General features: G+C 34.4%; 1 long non-coding RNA gene across 1 annotated transcript; it reads left to right on the top strand.

The window, feature by feature from the left end:
* Positions 1-1,249: 1,249 nt before the first annotated feature.
* On the top strand, positions 1,250-2,093 carry LOC145807822 (uncharacterized). The gene is made up of 2 exons (XR_014351240.1): positions 1,250-1,544; positions 1,917-2,093. It is a non-coding gene; the product is annotated as an uncharacterized LOC145807822 (long non-coding RNA).
* The last annotated feature ends 16,499 nt before the right edge of the window (positions 2,094-18,592 follow it).

Genomic DNA, 18,592 nt, shown 5'->3' with positions numbered 1-18,592 from the left:
TCATATGCTAGGCAATCAACATATTTATTTACATGGTATTTTCTTAATTATGTCTATTAGATTGAAGAAGATAGTCACTGAATTCCTTTAGCAAGTGGGCTTTCAAGGATTTTGCTTGTAGTGTTGTAAATGGGAAAACACTTGTGGACCGAAGATGCTGATGAGCAAATTGCGAATAATCAGCCGGGCTACGTGCGGGGTGTCCTTCATGCTCTTGACTATCATCACTGGCATTACAATGTTAAGAAGCTGCTACCCCACAAGAAGCATAATGGACCAAGACATGTGAAAGGTAAGCAATATGAATTTGCACCGTGCTTTCTTCTTCTTGGTGATTATGGATGACATACAGGGTTAGAAGTCCAGACTTGGTGCTCTATTTATTATTTTGGTCTTTGTAGAACCTTTGAGTGTACACACAATGCTTGTGCAAAGATATATAGTTTATGAACGAAGATGATGAATAGAGTCTTAAATTTCTGAATCAGTTTCACATGACAATTTTTAAACTTACCAATTGTTGTAGGCATTTTTGAAAAATCAAGTAGGCGTGACAGAGAAAGTGTTCACATCAACTGACTTATACACTTTATATAATAATATAGTATAGATAGTGTATATATATATACATATGCCCATCAAAAGACATAGAAGTACTTACATGAACGTATATGAGTGGAGATGTGTATATAAATCTTTTATGTTATTGTAACCATCGTGTCGTCATTTTGTTCAGGGTCAAGGGGTACTCATATTTGTTGGAACCTTGGTGGTGGGATGATAACTAGTAAGTACCATTAATTTGTTCTTCTTGGCTTCAAAGCTCCTCGTTGTTGTTGTTTTGTAATTTTTTTTTTCCCTGTATTTTTTTGCTTTGTGCTATTTTGAATCTTTCAGTTAAAAGATTGCAGTGTGACATAAATTTAATCTTTTGCTTTAAAAGATACATCAGAATGTTCTCTCTTACAGCATGAAAAATATTGTTCATGCTTTATATTTGGCCTACCTACCAACCTAAATCTTTTGAATTTGGGTGTTTATAATATGGGTGGTCCTTTATTGACAACTTGTGCATCAATATTTTTTACTCTTAGATTTTTCTGGGCAGTCCACTAAATTGTGTATTTATTTGTTGATTTGTGTTTAGAAAAAATTGATTGGTGTGGAAGTTGAAAATTTTCTCTCAATTATTGCTTTTCCACAACTGTGGTAACAAGTTTTGTTGATTAGGTGTGTTCTCATTTTCATTTTATTTTTGAACAGGGTTTTAGGAATATTAATTAGTGTCAACAACATATATATACACATAATCCTCGTTTTAATGATGCAATTGGGAGTTTCTAAACCCACCACACACCCGCCATGTTCATCTCTACACCTATATTCACTAATTTTTCTTCATAACATACAAGATATACAATGCATATAGTGAGTGTAGAGAGAAAATAAGCGAGTGTATTTAGAAGCTCTGATGAATTCTTTTCATAAACGCAGCCTCTGCTTCTCCAAAACTTGCTGCTGCTGCTGGTGATAGTAACTGCAATGTATGTACTCTCCCCCCTCCCCCCCCCAAAAAAAAATGGAGTAAATTCTTGAGTTTTTATTTATTTATTTATTTATGGGTACCTAGAATTATGGTTAAACAGTAATAATAATATACCTTCACAAAAAGATCGTACACAAGCTGTATTGAGATTTATCATTTTTAAATACTGTATTCATTAGTGACCTCCTAATTACAATGTCATTGACACTGAGCTGCTATGGCATCTAATTGTTAACAGGGAAGTTACTTCCAAAAGGATTAAGATCAAGCAGAAATGATTAATGTTCCTATTTTGGTTTGCTGAATTAACTTTTTAGTTTATTCATATGCATAAGCGGTTTTTGGATTAATTTGTGTTTTTATTTTTCAGGTCAGAAATTTTTTGGAGAGATGCAAAATATGGTCCAAGAATTAAAGAACTTAGTTTTTTAAGTTTTTTTATTTTTTAATATATGTAAGCACAGTTAATTTTTTTTATTTATTTAATTCCTTTGTATATACTTTTGAATATTTAATTTTCATTTATGAAATATATGACGTTATTCTATTCAATATGTGGTTATGATTCAAAATATAGTATATATTGTGTATTACACTCGTCAAATGTGCATACAAAAATAATATTGATTATTTTTCAAATATGTCAAACCCTTTTTTTATTACAGATTTTATTAGTTATTAATCACACTTAAAAGGGGTGATCTAAATGTTGTTAAGCCCACTTAAAAAGTGCGATTAAAAATGAATCTTTTTAATCACACTTTTAAAGATCACACTTAAAAGGTGTGATCTAAATGTTATTAATCACACTTAAAAAGTGTGATTAAAAATGACCATTTTTAATCACACTTCCAAAGATCACACTTAAAAGGTGTGATCTAAAATATTTTTAATCACACTTAAAAGGTATGATCTAAATGTTTTTAATCACGCTTAAAAGGTGTGATCTAAATGTTATTAAGCATACTTAAAAAGTGTGAAAGATCACACTTTAATAAAACTTAAAAGGTGTGATTAAATAACATACATCACACCAAAAAAGTGTGATCTTTATCTGTTTTTGTAGTAGTGTGTGCCCTTGCTAAAGGCAAGAATTTAGTTTTTTTTTTTTTACTCGGTAATTTTTTATTTATAAATAAATAAATTTGCTGTTAGGAATCAAAGTTGATTTTAAGGGAAAATTCAGTTCTATGTAGTGTTTAAATATTGAATTTGGAGAGGAAAAAAGAAAAAAAGAAGTTTCACATTTTTCATGCCTTTCTATTTTCTTGTTACAATCTTCTTCATCCAAACATAGAATTAGAGTGACCTGATATAACTATATAACCTATGTGAGTTGTGCTGTGACAATGATATAAAATTTATTGAAGAAAAGACATTAAATAACATCCTCAAAAGATGCAATGTTGTCATTATTGCCTTGAACATGAACAACTGGACTTGTGATGATTTTCATACTCATTCCATACCTATTTATTCCAACTGCTGCACATGACTTAATAATTCAATGTTCCATTTTTTTTCTAAATGTTATTTTGTCTGTCTAACTTGTGACCAGATCTATTAAAGTGATGATGGAATCAGGTTGTGAAGAGGTATGCTGTCAATATAAGAGTTTTATGCCTTAGATTATAAATTTTATTATGACAATTAGTCCTTCTTGCTTTCTCATCTCTTTGTGCCTAAAGCTGACGAATACTGTTCTCCACGACACTGTGAGAGAGAGAGTTGATCTATAACTTAAAGTAGAAGAACATCTTGGATTCTTTACACTTCATTTTCTATTTGAGTTCTATGCATACAATGAACCATTTCTCATTATATGTGTGAAACTATTATTTTAGGGTGCTAAATGTTGGTCAACTTATGGTTACTTTCTAGTTCATTTCTGTGTAATTTGTTAAGTTGGTATTGGTGTCATTCTTAGACTTTTATGGACATAACCGGTTCCTTCACATATCGTTTATTGTCCATTTGTATATTTTCTATGCTGTTAATTTATGCCTAATCTTTGGGATATTATCATATTTTTACTTGCTGATTTTATAATCTTTGATCTCATAAATGTTTGGCCTATAAAGCGTAATTTTCTTGATGATAAAGGTTAGGATAAAATATTTGATAGCTATTTTTAGAAAACCTCGGCAATTGATTATAGAGTGAGATTAGCATTTTACCTTAGGAGTGCATTAAACCTTATTTATCTTATTATGGATGTTGTCTGAACATAATTTCTGTATCCTTTCCACATGATTAATTTGTTCTTGATGTAACTTGGTTGTTGATACTCATATGATTGGCAAAATGCACTATTCATTAGTTATAATTGTTTTTTCTCCTAGGCAAAAGCAGTATTAATTTTAATCATTGATGTGATCAACAAGTGGGAAATAAGTTTCCAATATTCTAGTTGGTTGAATCACTTCAGTTAAATCAAGTATACTGTAATAATTACATTTTATGGTCCAAGTCTTTGGCTGTTATTTTTCTTTGTTTTTTTTTTTTCATCACTGCTTTGCTTGTTGGCTTTATTTTATAGATTTTGATTGTTCCTCTTTTTTCCTTGCTTGTAGGGCTTGTTGGTGCATGATGTTCGGATTTTGGATTATTGCTGATGCCTCACAGTTTATTACAAGTTCTTGCTTATTCTACTAGATGCCTCACAGTTATTGCTGATGCCTCACAGTTTATTACATTCTACCAAATGTCTTCTCTTGCTTGTTTGAGACCTGAACAAGTTCTTTGGGAGGCTTTATTTTGTGGTGTTATATTGAAAAGGAAATACTACTTTTAGAACATTGCTTATGGAATACACATGCTTAAATGGTTTGTGTGTTTGCAACTGCCATCTGTGCTTCTAAGTTACATTTTTATGGGAGCAAATTATCTTACAAAAGCTTTTGTAATACAAGTTGGTCTAGTTGATAAGAACAAGGCTCTGTGTGACTTTTGGCTGGTGTTGATTTTTGCTGCCATAGGACTGCTGGTGTTGATAAGAACAAGGCTGGTTTTTTGGTTGAGAATTGTGAATTTAATTTTTGAATATGTTATTTTGTGGGTAATGATGATTGGATATTAAATTGAATGGGAAAGTGAATTAATGCTGCATTTATTATTTGAATGGGAATTATTATTTCATATTAAGGCTATTCAATTTTATTATAAGTGTTTTTTTGGTTCAATCACATAAAATTAGCACAATTTAAAAAAACAAGAAAAAAGAAGAGGATTTCACGGCGTTTTTAAAACGCCACCTAAACTCCAAAAAGTTAACGGTCAATTTTTTAAAAAAAGATATGACGGCGTTTTGAAAACGTCGCTAAAATCATAGTGACGTCATGGTAGGGACATTTCGCGGCGTTTTTATTCTAATATCGCGACATTTTTAAAACGTCGTAAAGATACAGCGCCGACCGCATCTTTGACGTTTGGTACTAAATGTCGCAAAAGGAATTAGCAGCGTTTTTTTATAGATATAGCGGCATTTCTTAAATGCCACTAAAAGTCTATTTTCCAGCAGTGAATGAATCATGATATGTGTATTTTCATCAAGAGCTATTATAACCATAATATGGGGAAAATAAAATGGGTGGTTTTGGACCATACATATGCGGATGAATACAAGGAAAAGGTATGCCGATGTTTTGTTGGTATAGGGTGCGCTCTGGTTCTAAGGAAATGTGATTATTTAGCTTGCGAAGCCTTGATATGGCTCGGATCGCATTCTGACCTCACGAATTTGATTTTGGGATAAGGGTGGCAGTGTGGGTTTCACACAGAGGGAGTACCTTTGGAAGGCTGATTCTCTTGAGACGGACTACTGATGATACGACCAGAGTATCTAACTCAGCATGTAACATCCTTAGGTCTAGTGCCTCGCGATCAGGAGAAGGTGCAAAATAGTCCCTGACGAGGGTCAATGGTTGGGTAGTATGGCACTCCATGGGGAGTCACCGTAGGCTCACCAAATTTACAATTAATTGAGATTATGTTATAAACTCTATGATAACCTATCATTTGCATTGTGAATATATTCATGATGAATTATGTCTATATATATAAGTTGTTCTCGCCACACTGTTATCTTTTTTGTGATGATTGTATATTTTTAAATGTTGTTAAATAACTCCACTGTGTTATTATTGCATAAGTTTTTAAATTGTAAGAAGTGGCTAGTTTTTGCGTTTCTTGTATCCTATTGGGCTTTGCAGCTTACGGCATTTCATGCCAGGTGAAGAAGAAAGAGAAAATCTAGGGAAAGGTTTTGTTGAAGATACCGAAATTCAACCATGGTTCACTTAGATCCGTCTTAGCCTGGCCATTAAGGCTTGTCTTGCCCACCTTCTTATCTATTTTGATGAAATTTTATGTATTAATGTAACGATATCCGGAGAATTATGTAAGAAATCAAACATTTGGGGTTGTAATGAGATTAAGCTTTGGAACGTACTTCTTTAACTGTTGTATTTGAACTTAATACTTAACTATGTTGAATTATTTATATTAAAATATGATGCCCAAAAGTGGGGGCGTTACAAAACAGATAGTCATATCAGACAAGAACAGATAAAACATATGGTCATACATAATCAGAATAGATAACCATGAAGGTTAGACAGATAGTTCCAAGAGTTGGAACTGACAGAGATCTCTAATAATAGAAACAGATGATAAAGGATGCCACGAATACATTTTAGAAAAGGACAATCATTTATTCATTTACATAAATTATAGTTCAGAAACATAACATAACTTGTAATTTAGAAAATACTTTTAAACAAATATAGCTTTATTGAGTTATTACTCACAGATGGCTCCTCAGACAAATTGGTCAGAACGTGGTGTATAACTTACACAAACATACCAAGTACAATATCTCAAAACATATTCGATTTGTATAATCGGTTCTTAAACTTATTCGGAACGTTTGCCATGTGTTCATTAAGTCATTTCTAATTGTTCCTTAAATCTTTTCTTAATCATGATATGCAAATGAGTTTCAAAAATGCAATTAAAACATGCGAATGAAGGCCCATGCATCAGAAAAATAAAGAGAAAGCAAAACGACAATCTGTCCTAAAAACCACACGTACCGAGGTCATGGCCGCACGTGCAGAACCATCACCGCACGTGCAATTAAAGTAGTAGCGACACGAAGCAGGGGAGGCTGTTCTGCACGTACAAGGCTTCATGCCACACATGTGATTCTAGGTTCAAAGTTGTTCGAAAAACACCTTCAAGCTTGAAACTCAATCTTTTCAAAAATAGGCTCCAAATTCATGCATTATAACTCAAAAATTCTTAAGAAACAACCTTGAACTTGAATTTCTATCATCACATTCAAAACATAGCCTTGAAACAAAATCCAAATTTCTAATTAAGGAGTCAAAAATCTTGAGTTAAATGTTAAAACCATAAAGCATACATTTAAGGGTTCCAACATCAATTTCCATGGAAAATTCTTTTCAAATTTTAGGAACCATGCAAGAAAATTAGTTTGTGAACATGAATGTCATGATTTGATGCCATGTCAAGATTATGAACTAATTCCTCTCAATTCTTCTTTATGATGTACATGCATGTTTTCTAATTCAAATTACACCATAAAACTTTTAATTAAACATGAATTCTTCATAATTTAACTTAAATTTCAAAGGATCATGAGTGTAGATGCTTCTAATTCAAGAAATTTGGTGGAGATCCTACCTTGAGATGATGAATCTATGGAGAATCAAGCTTCAACACTTAGCTCCCTATAATTTCTTGAGCTTTTCTTCCTTGGAGCTCTTCTCACTCACTCTCTCTCTCTCTCTCTCTAAACTCTTCTTCACCTTATAAATTGATGACTAGAATTAGGAAGGCCATTAGGTCACTAACCTTAATTAAGCTTGATTAATTTTAAAGTAATGCCAATGAACCTCACTAACCAAATTAAATCAAACCTAATCATACATTAATTAATCCTTCAAAACCTAATTTAAATTAAACTAAAATTAATCATACTAATGTGAATTAGGCTCAAATCACCCATCCAAGTATTTAATTCTAACCTTATGATTTTCTGATTCAGACATGTTCATATACATGTTTTCTACACATAGTACAAAATAAATCATATAACATATATCACATATGACACATATTATCACATAAGCACATAAGTAAATGCAAGTCAAACAATTAAACATGATTAATTAAATAAGCAAGGAGGTCATTGGTACAATTCTTTTTATTTTTTTGCACATATTTTCTTAAAAAAGTCAAAAAATTAATTTAAATAGTCAATTTCCAAACGGGGCCTAAAAATTATAGTGTAAATTGAGAAAAAATAAAAAATATGAAGGGCTCATTAAACAATTATTCTTTTGAAGAAATTTCATATCAACATTCTTTGAGAAATTATTTATCTATTAGTGACAACAAATTTGAAATTGCATTCCAAATGAAAAAAAAAAAAACTAATTACTGACGAGCGCTACACTACACCTAGGGGTGTAAATCGGTCCACTGGCCCACGGTCCATCTAAAACCTGCTTGCGGCTCGACCCAGATAGGCCTGCCCAAGCCTAAGCCCAGCTCGTCACCCTGGGCATTGGCCTGTGTCATGTGTTTTAAGGCTTGACCCAACTCGAAGCCCCTTGATTGGCTGGGCTTGAAACCCAACCCACTGGCCCACTCAAGACTAGCTCCAAGGCCCGACTTGTCTAAAGCCCAATGTATTTTCAAGTTATTTTGGTAAAAAATAAATAAATAGTCGGGCTCGGCCTAGGCCCACTCGGTAGCCCCCTTGAGGCCCGAGTACTCCCTGGTCCTAGGCTTAGGCTGAGATTTTGCACGAGTGGATCACCTTGGCCTGGCTCGATGATTTTCTACGGGAACTCGCTAAATCGGACACCGGAACAAGCCAAACCATTTTTACACACCTAACTACACAATTTCTCCTTTTTGTCTTTGTTTTCATCTTTTCACTACCTTTTTTTTTTTCCGTCTCTTCCATCATTTCACTCTCTTTTCTTCTTCTTCTTCTTCTCTCTCTCTCTCTCTCTCTCTCTCTCTCTCTCTCTCTCTCCATTATTTCACTTATTCTCTCTCCCCTCTCTTTTTTTTTTTACTTTTTTTTAATTTTCATAAATTATACATAAATTTTAATATAAAAATCTGAATTTTATAAAATTGATATCATTAAAAAGATAATTATAATATTTTAAAATTAAGATTAATATTAGATATAAAAATTTAAAAATTAAAAATAATTAAAATAAATAAAAATTTACATTATTTTGAAAAAATAGCATAATTAAATTTGTACTATGCACATATAATACTTGCACTGACACAGTTGTTAGTTGCATTGGGGCATAATTTTTATTTGCACACAAAAATAGAGAATAAATTAAAAATTAAATAAACTATTCATTAGTGCAAATATTGTTGTAAATTCATTTTATGGATAACTTTCTAAAAAATTTAAAACTAGTTTCATGAAAAAATAATTTGTGCGTGGCTGGATTCACATCCGAGCATAGATTGGACTTGCACTCATGCACAAAGTAGACTTTAGTTATAAATATGTCTTTGGTTATGTTTTAAATGTGTTTATTTATGATCCATTAAATTATGACATAAAATGATTTTATCATAATATTTTGCGGTATCAAAACTTGCATATGGTATGTGAATAGTGTAAAATTAAAACTGTTTCCAATTTCATTTAAATCCAAATCTCAAAATTTCAAAAAATGAACATATTAACAACAATTTAACAAGGAAGATTTCAGAAACAACCTAAAAATTTTTACAACAAACATGCCTCCTCTACATCATATTGCTTAAATTTTCTATATAAAAATTATATTTGTTAATTATTATTTTTTTAATGATATAGAAATATGAAATTTGTCAAGCCCCAATTTTCTAAACCCCAAAAGGAGGACTTGATGAGACATGGAGATCACACATATGAATAAAAGAGATAAGTGGTTAACCAATTATCCAAAAAGCATGACAAAACTATCTAATTTTGGTTAACCAATTACGATTCCATTTCCCTCATGAATCATCCTACAATCATACATGGACCTGGGGCTGATGTGAGCCTGTGGGGCTTTTTCCGAGTCTTTTTCAATGATCCGAACCGTTCATATTGTAGGGTTCGTCGAATTTATCAATCACACAAAAATCAAGTTAATCAGAAATTTGTAACACCATGATCATATTCAAATTGTTTTACAAAAATTATCAAGATAATGTCAACTGTTTATTTTTTTAAAAACAAATGTGCTCTTGTTATAAAGTTATAGATTTCTAATCAATTTGATTTTTTTCATGGATGATCTATTCAACAAACTCTACAATATGAACGGTTCAGATAATCAAAAAAGACTTGAAGAAAACCTTTACGAGCTCACAGCAGATTGCTGCTGTGACCCCAGGTTCCCATCAATACATACACCTCCCAAACCATATGAATGACAATCATGGTTCGGGCAATCATGGTTGGGTTTAAATTAGCCGCTAAAAAATAAAATAAGATTAAAAAATTAATAAAATAAAATGTCACATTCAAATCATAATTATTTTATTTAAAAGTCAAAAAAGTTAATTCAAACAAACTTTTTAATTCCAATTAAAAAAAATCCCAATAATAAAAAGTCAGCTAAATTTTTTTTTATCATACAACAACAGATCAACTAGTTCCATAATGCAGACCTAAATAAAATGATGAGCATTACAATCATAAAATGGGCAACAAGTAAGATTATAAACCCATGAACAGAAAGAAAGCATCTCCCGTCCAAACCTGTAATGTAAGGCTTTTTTTTTTTTTTTTTTTGAGTAATATCGAGAGAATAACATTAATATAAAAATATAGTACATATAAAAACCTGTAATGTAAGGGTGAGCGTCAACATGCTCACTGAAAAATCTACCAACAGTACTATATAAGAAAAAAGAGCAATTACAAATCAATTGTAAGACTGCAAAAAAATTGCAAAATGAAAAAATTTATCACTTCAATTATTAAAGTTGGTAACTTTATTATTGATTTGAAATTTATTTTGAAAACATGTACTGAATTGTAATTTTTCCTAACTATAACAAAATCATATAGGCTTACTAGCCTAAACATCAAGACTCAACGACCCAATCCATATAGCTTCGACAAGGAGGAATTATCCTGTTTTTCAGCCACACTGAGTTTTTTCAATTATATTGGTTGCTTTATGTAATACATGAGAGAAAAAATAAGAAATAATTGGAATGTAATCAATAGAATTGTAAGCACATATCACATAGAATGTGGAGCGGACCTACAGGGCCGGCCCTGACCTAAGGCACATAAGGCTTGTGCCTTGTGCCCCAAATTTTGGCCCAAAAAAAGGGCCTCCAAATTTAATAAATTGTTATAGGCCCAATCCTTTTTTTTTTTTTTTTAAGATCAATTTAAAGGGCTCCAAAATGTTTTATTGGGCCCATGTAAAATTTAGCTCATATTTATTTATAAATGTGTTTGGCCCATATTTATTAAAATGAAAACATATAAAAAAAAAAACAAAACAAAACAAAATAAAACAAAAACAGAAGAAGTGTTTGGGCCTAACCCAAACCATACATACACTATATACAACATCACTTTCACTTCAGTGCACTGTTTTGCTTTCAATCTCTCTCTCTTTAACGAAGTAATGAAATGAAGATCACGGCAATATGTACCAAGTTCAAGGCAAGGCAGACGCAGAGCACAGCATTGTTGTGAGCGACTCACTCTCTCTCTTTCACTCACTCTTCCGGTGACTCACTCTCTCTCATGGTAAATCTTCTCTCTCACTATCAGATTTTATTAAATAAAGTTACCCTAATTTTTTTTTCTACATGCTTTCTCTATCAGTTAGTGGAATAATAAATTTGCCCAAATTTTTTTTTTACCTTCTTTATCCATTAGATTTTAGTGGAATAATAATTTAGCCCTAATTTTTTTTCATTAATTTTTATTTTATAATTTATTTGCTATCAGATTAGTGGATTGCGATTTGTGGATTAAAGTGTTTGTGATTATAGCCATGTTTCCTAGGAAGTATAAATTATAAGATATTTATCATTTTATACATAAAACTTTTATTAAAAAAAAATATATTAGAGGGGCCCCATTTTTATAATTCGCCTTAGGCTTCACAAATCTCAGGGCCGGCCATGCGGACCTATGTAATGATTTTTCCTCAACAAGGGACAAAACTCAATAGTGTCATTATTTAACACCTAAACTTAGTTTTGAAATCAAATAGTGAACTTTCACTCGCACTTAGTTAATTTTCCAAGTTCCATACTCAACCAAATCTCTTTGCGTTTGGGAGTAAATTTTTTCATTGTATTTGATCAAATCCCGAACCTTGTTTCTATAGTTATACAACAAGAATACCACACAACAATAATCATAAACTGTATGATTTATCTCTCAACATTTGAGGTATGGAAAGAGAAGCTTGAGATGGCAATGAATGTGATGTGGTAAATAATTCAGTTGCATCAAAACTTAAATAATATAATATTCATAAGAAATAAAAAGGAAACGAAAATTTTTAAATAGAGAATGGAAAACATCCATTTGACATAAAAAGAAGGAAAGGTTTCAAAATATAAAGTCCAACATTTTCCTTATATATAGTATAGATTATCGGGTGGCACATGTGATACATGTGCAATTCAAATAAATAAGAATAAAAATAAATAATAAAAAAATTAATGTCATATATAACATATAAGTTGCTTAATTGTTAAGTGTATTGTCAATGAAATTCAAGGTCTTAGGTTCAAATCTTACTGTAATATAATAATTTTTTTATTTTAACCTATAATAATATGCCACATGGCATGAGGAGAAGGTTTAGAGGTTTGGATACCAAATTTAATGTTCACATATATAATAGTATAGTTACAGAAGATAGATAAAAGATAGATAGATAATCTTAAATTGTTTCCACCTTAACAAGCTTAAATAATTAATTCTCAATTAATTGTTATAAATAAATATATATTTGTCATTTATATAAAAGTCACTATAAGAATCTGCACTTTTAGCAACCACTTTTTGCGACCAATATAAAAGTTGGTAGTAAAAGTTACCTTTTGGCGACCAAATATTAATTAGTCGCGAATGAACATTATTTTTGGCGACCAAATATGAGTTGGTTGCGGAAGGTCACATTTTGGCGACCAAAAATTAAGTTGGTTGCGGAAGATTAAAAATAAGTTGGTTGTGAAATTGGCGACCAAAATTTTAGTTGCCAAAAACTTATTTTCCCCGACAAAAATATTTTAGTTGCCGTATATTGAGTTTTGGCTACTAAAACAATTTAGTCGCCGAATGAAAAATAATTTTTTTTTTCCTTTGACGACCAAAAATGGAGTCGTCAAAAACTTATTTTCAGTAACTAAAAAAAAATTGGTCGCCAAATTAGTACTTTTAGCGACTAATATTTTAGTCACCGTTGATTGAGATTTGGCGACTAAAAAAGTTTGTCGATGAAAGTACCTTTTCTGCGACTAATCTAGTCTTTTGGTTGCCAAAAGTTTGGGAGGGAAATTTGAAACGTGGAGGCGGGAATTGAAATTTTTTTGCGACAAAAAAATTTGGTCGCCGATTATAAAACAACGTGGTTTTATATATTACTTTTAATATACATGACACTTTTAATGAAAATGTGAAGGAAAAAATCAAATTAATATTTTAATCACACCTAATTTAATTAGGTATGATAATATTTATTTTTTATATTACTTTTCAGTTAATACTAAATAATTTTTTTGATTATAATTTTTTTTAATCACACCTATAAATTTTTAAAATTTTATTTTCACACCTAATATTCTCACATCCTAAATAAACAGGGAGCATCGTTCAAACAAAAAAAAATTGGCCCTAATTTCATTCTCACTTGCCCCAACCCTAGTTCTCTCCTCACTCATTCTCTTTCTCGCAGTGGCACCGCAGATGACAACACCTGCGTGGGCGGAACTCCCTCCGGCGTCCAGGTAACCATCCTCCTCTCTTCTCTCTCCCTCTCTCGCTCTCTCCGTCTCTCCCTCAATCTCCAGCTTCGTGTGACTCTACCCTGTTATAATCGCAGCTCTCCCTCTCCATCTTGGTGCGACTCATCTCCCATTACCGCTGGTGAGAGCTCTCCCTCTCATCTTCCGGATGTCCACGCACCGCCGCTTTACTGACCCTACTTTTCGGCCGCCGCCGCAGAGCTACATTCCAATGGTACTCCTCTTCATCAACTGGGACAACTCTTTACTTGTATATAGCATAGATTTATAGATTTGCAGTTTCTTGTAGGATAAAGATGCGAAAAAAGGCGCTCATCTGTGTATTATTTGTTCGGATTTATGCCGAATTAACAGATTTGATTTTCAATTACTGAGAATTTATTGCCGATGATTTCAATTGCAACACAAGCCTGCATACTTATTTAAATGCCATAGGAGTTTTTGTTTTTGATTGCCAAGCTTAATTGCTTTAGGAGTTGGAATTGTATTATTTGAAGTTTGCTTCTGTATATATATGTATATATGTATGTAGGTGAGGCTGGAACATGAAGAGTGCTACTGTAATTATTATAAAAATGTTTGATGGCTTTTATTTTGAAGGAAAATGAGTAGAGCACTAATTAGTGCTATCACTAATGATGTGCCAGTGGGTCCCACCCACTGCCACAGTGCCATTGTGTATTTTTTTTTTAAATGGATGCCAACTCATTAGTGCTAGTTTAAAGCACCACTTTTAGTGGTCTCTATCATTGCTGTATTTTGAGAGCACTTATCTCAGACAACAGCACCCAGTTTGATTGTGGCGTCTACCGAGAGTTGTGCAGCAAGTATGGTATCTGGCCTTACTTTTCCACGCTAGCTTATCCGCAAAGCAATGGCCAGGCTGAAGCCTCTAACAAATCCATCTTGGACAACATCAAGAAAAGACTCAAGAAAGCTAAAGGCAAATGGGTCGAAGAATTACTGAGTGTGTTGTGGTCTCATCGAACTACGCCGATGCGATCCACTGGGGAAACGCCATTTGCTCTATGCTTTGGAACCCAGGCAATCATACCCTTGGAGATCAGCCTCCCAACCTTGAAATAGAAATTTTTTGATATGGGCCAAAGCGACATGATGTTAGCCTTGGATTTAGTTCTAATTGAAGAACAAAGAGACCGTGCCCTTGCATCCGTGACACGGTATCAACAGCAGCTTGCTAAGTCGTATAATCAACGTGTCCAGCTGCTCCGCTACACACCGGGAGAGTTGGTCCTGAAGAAAGTACTTCCAGCTGCTAGGAAACCGGCCGATGGAAAATTGGGTCCTAACTGGGATGGCCCCTATTAGGTCGACTCAATCGCGGGAGTAGGGGCGTATCGGCTAAAAGACATGTCTGGAAGGAGTCTTCCACGACCCTAGAATTCAACGCATTTACGTAAATTCTATCATTGACCCGACTTGTGGGGCTTGATACTTGTACATATTTCACTTTTGCAATGCAAAGTTTTTCATTTCTTCATCGCGCAATCCAGTTCACAAATATCCTGATTCAAAGCCCCATCAGCGCATGACGCCTTTGGGCCGATAAAGCCTCCGAATTCGGAGCGCCCTTCATGGATACCACGATTGGCCAAATAAAGTCTCCAGATTCGAAGCCCTATCGGCGCATGATGCCTTTGGGTTGATAAAGCTTTCGAATTCGGAGCGCCCTTCGTGGATACCACGATTGGCCAAATAGTCTCCGGATTCGAAGCCCCATCGGCGCATGACGCCTTTGGCCAATAAAGTCTCCGGATTCGGAGCCCCATCGGCGCATGATGCCTTTGGGCCGATAAAGCCTCCGAATTTGGAGCGCCCTTCGTGGATACCACGATTGGCCAAATAAAGATTACAGATTCGGAGCCCCATCGGCACATGACGCCTTTGGGCCGATTAAAGCCTCCAAATTCATGGCCCCTTCGTACAAGCCGTATAAACAAAGGCTGAAATATGCATACATTCAAAATGGAATAGTTCGAGCCGTATAAACAAAGGCTGAACTATGCATCTATTCAAAATGGAATACTTCAGGCCGCATAAACATAGTCTAAGTTACGCTACAAATTGAAAATTAAGCGTTTTGTTAAAATCAGCCAATAAATACATAATTTCTACATAAGCATTACAAGGTCTTTTTCTCTTCGGCGGCTCCCTTATCATCACTCTTCTCAATTTCGAAAGCAGAGAAGGGGAAATCATTTTGTTGGTACAACGGCAACGCCCAATTCACACCTGCTGCCTGGAGAGCCTCAGCTTCCTGAAGTGCCTTGATCTAGCCGTACCTAAACCCACGATTTTCACATCGGCAAACTTCATCGGCGAGTTTCTCCTTGGTCTTCTAAATTCCAACCTTTCGGCCGTCATGGAAGCCTTTTTCATAGGCTGCGGCCCTCGCAGTCTCAATCGTGAACATGCTAGCCGTGTTTCGATTGGCAATAGCATCACTTATTAGCCTTTGAGTCACCTTCTCTTCCACAATCGGGTTGGGATAGCTGGCTGATTGAGACTCGGCGGACTTGATTTTCCTTAGCTCATACTCGGCCTTCTTCGCACGAGCTTCTAACTTTCGAATGCGTTCATCTCTTTGCTCTATATCACGCTGAGCAGTGCGAAGACGCATGCCGATTTCATAAGCGGTGTACAGCCCCTTCATCGCCCCGTGAACGCCTTCACGAAACACTTCGAAGTCCTGCCGACCTACCATTGACTGCTGGACCACGGGCGGAAAAATCTGTCGAGCGAACTCGACTGCTACATTTGGATCTCGAACGATCGAACCCACCTCTGTCATTGGTCTATTCCCCACGAAGACCATAAAACTCAATGGGTGTGGCTTCGCGTCGGATTCCCTCCCAGAATGGGGTTGAGGAGATTTGTCCTATGGCTGCTTGTCCCTCTTGGGCGACCTACTTCGACGACGAGGAGATTGGTGTCTCTCTCGATCCCTCGAAGTCCTACTTCCCGTGCGCGAAGGTTCACCACTTCGACTCATATCTCCTTCCAGCTCAGCTATCATCCTCGCTTCCCCTCTACTGTTAAAAAAAAGTCTATTCAACATTCGCACTTGGTTAATCTTCCTCAAAGAGCTGGACTGAGTTGCTGATTAAGCACATAAATAGGACCTTCGTTCACGAAGTACACACCCATTTATTCCCTACAAGGGCAGCACCTCCGAGGCAATCTCATTAATATTGAAACCTCAATAGCCCGGCACCGACTGAGTCATATGCCCCAATCGCCCCATCAACATTTGTTATTCGGCATTCTATGTTCATGAACCCGCTGGGGCAAGGGTAGATTCATCAATCTAGTCAGCTTGAGTGCCCCAGCCGCTCCACGAATCGATTCATCAGTACTTCATAAATTGTTTTCATTCGGCGTTCTTATTCATGAACCAGCTAAGGGCAGATTGGTCAAGCTAGTTAGCTTATGTATTCTAGATGCCTTATGAGCTGACCTATCGGCACCTCATGAATTCATTTTATTCAATCATAAATCAAATTCATTAATTTAATCAGGTATTAAGTTTGCCGCCCCACGTAGTCATGACATTTTGTTCTAATTGCTAATTCTTTTAATTATGTACTCATATAACAAACAATACAAGCAATAACTTGAGAGCATAGAAAACTTTCATTCATAAATTGGGCACTAACAACGGACATTTTACACATGAAAATCCAAAAAAGATGAAAATCAACTAACAAAGAACATACATTGAAATAGAAAATACCTAATAAAACTAAAATGTCTCCCAGCTAATAAGGCCTGGAAAAATTTTCTTGCAGCAAAACCAAAACAAAACAAACAGAAAATATGCAAGTGGCTCAACCAACCAATTCAGATTAGATTATAACAGATATAAAATAAGTAATCAAAGCAAGAAAATAAATATACAAAAGGAAATGTAATAAAATGAAAGAAAATGAAAATTTGCAAAAATTTGCAAAAATTCACCTTCAAAGAAAAGGATGAATTTTCTGATTTCCAAACTCTCTTTTGATCACGCTTAAGGTTGTGGAATGCGTTCTCAATCCTCAATTCGAAAATTTGAAATTTTAGCTAGAATTGTGGTTTTGGGTGATATAACAATGTGTATGGTGATGGAAGGTTCACTCTCTGATTTTCTTACTTTCAACAACAACCACTCTCTCTTTGATCAAAGCTTTAGGATTTTGACTACAATGGATTTCTTGGATGGTTTTGCAAGGAAATATGATATAACAGTGAATGGGTAGGAAAATAGAAGTTTACAGACAACTTCTCTATTTTGGAAAAACAACTCTACTCTAGTTAAGACTTAGGACTTCTCTAACAATTTAGACCCCTCCCTCTGTTTCTGACCTCTAAGTTCTATTTATAGGCAATGGTAGAAGGCTTAGTGGAGAAGATAGTGGAAGACAAGAATGGAGGACAAAGGTTAATGGAAAATAAAGAGAGTTAATGGATCATTGCTTTAACTCTCTCTTTTTGAAGGGTCAAGTCTTTTTTGTAACGGAGGTTGAGTGTGTATGCAATTCATGTAAGGATATATCAGAAAAATGGAAAGGTGGCATATCCCACACGCACTGAAATCAATTATACTGAAACTGCTCTGTTTCTTGGACAAAAGAGTCGACTAGTCAATTAATTGGCTGGCAATCCAATTACTTGGTTGGCCGACCGATTAATGGATTAGCCAGCCAATAATTTGACGGATTGGCCACTATTTATGCACTATTTTAGCCGCCGGCTACTATTCATGCTGGTCGGCCACTATTCATGCACTATTTACCGGCCAAATTATTTCGAAGGAAAAATAGGCTTTTCCAACATAATTATCTTCTCTTCCACCCGTTTCTACTTTGTCCTTTGCTTAATTTATTGAGAAAGCATTTCACTTGAAGTTTGAAAAACAAGCCTCGGAACATTATGGAAATGCTTGAAACTATGTGCATAAAATAATATTTTGAAAAAAAGAGTTTTGAATGGGTCTAA

The sequence above is a fragment of the Camellia sinensis genome, chromosome 14 (genome assembly GCF_055761805.1).
Source record: "Camellia sinensis isolate YWXY chromosome 14, ASM5576180v1, whole genome shotgun sequence".
Classification (NCBI taxonomy): Eukaryota; Viridiplantae; Streptophyta; class Magnoliopsida; order Ericales; family Theaceae; genus Camellia; species Camellia sinensis.
This window is presented reverse-complemented; position numbering and strand designations above follow the sequence as displayed.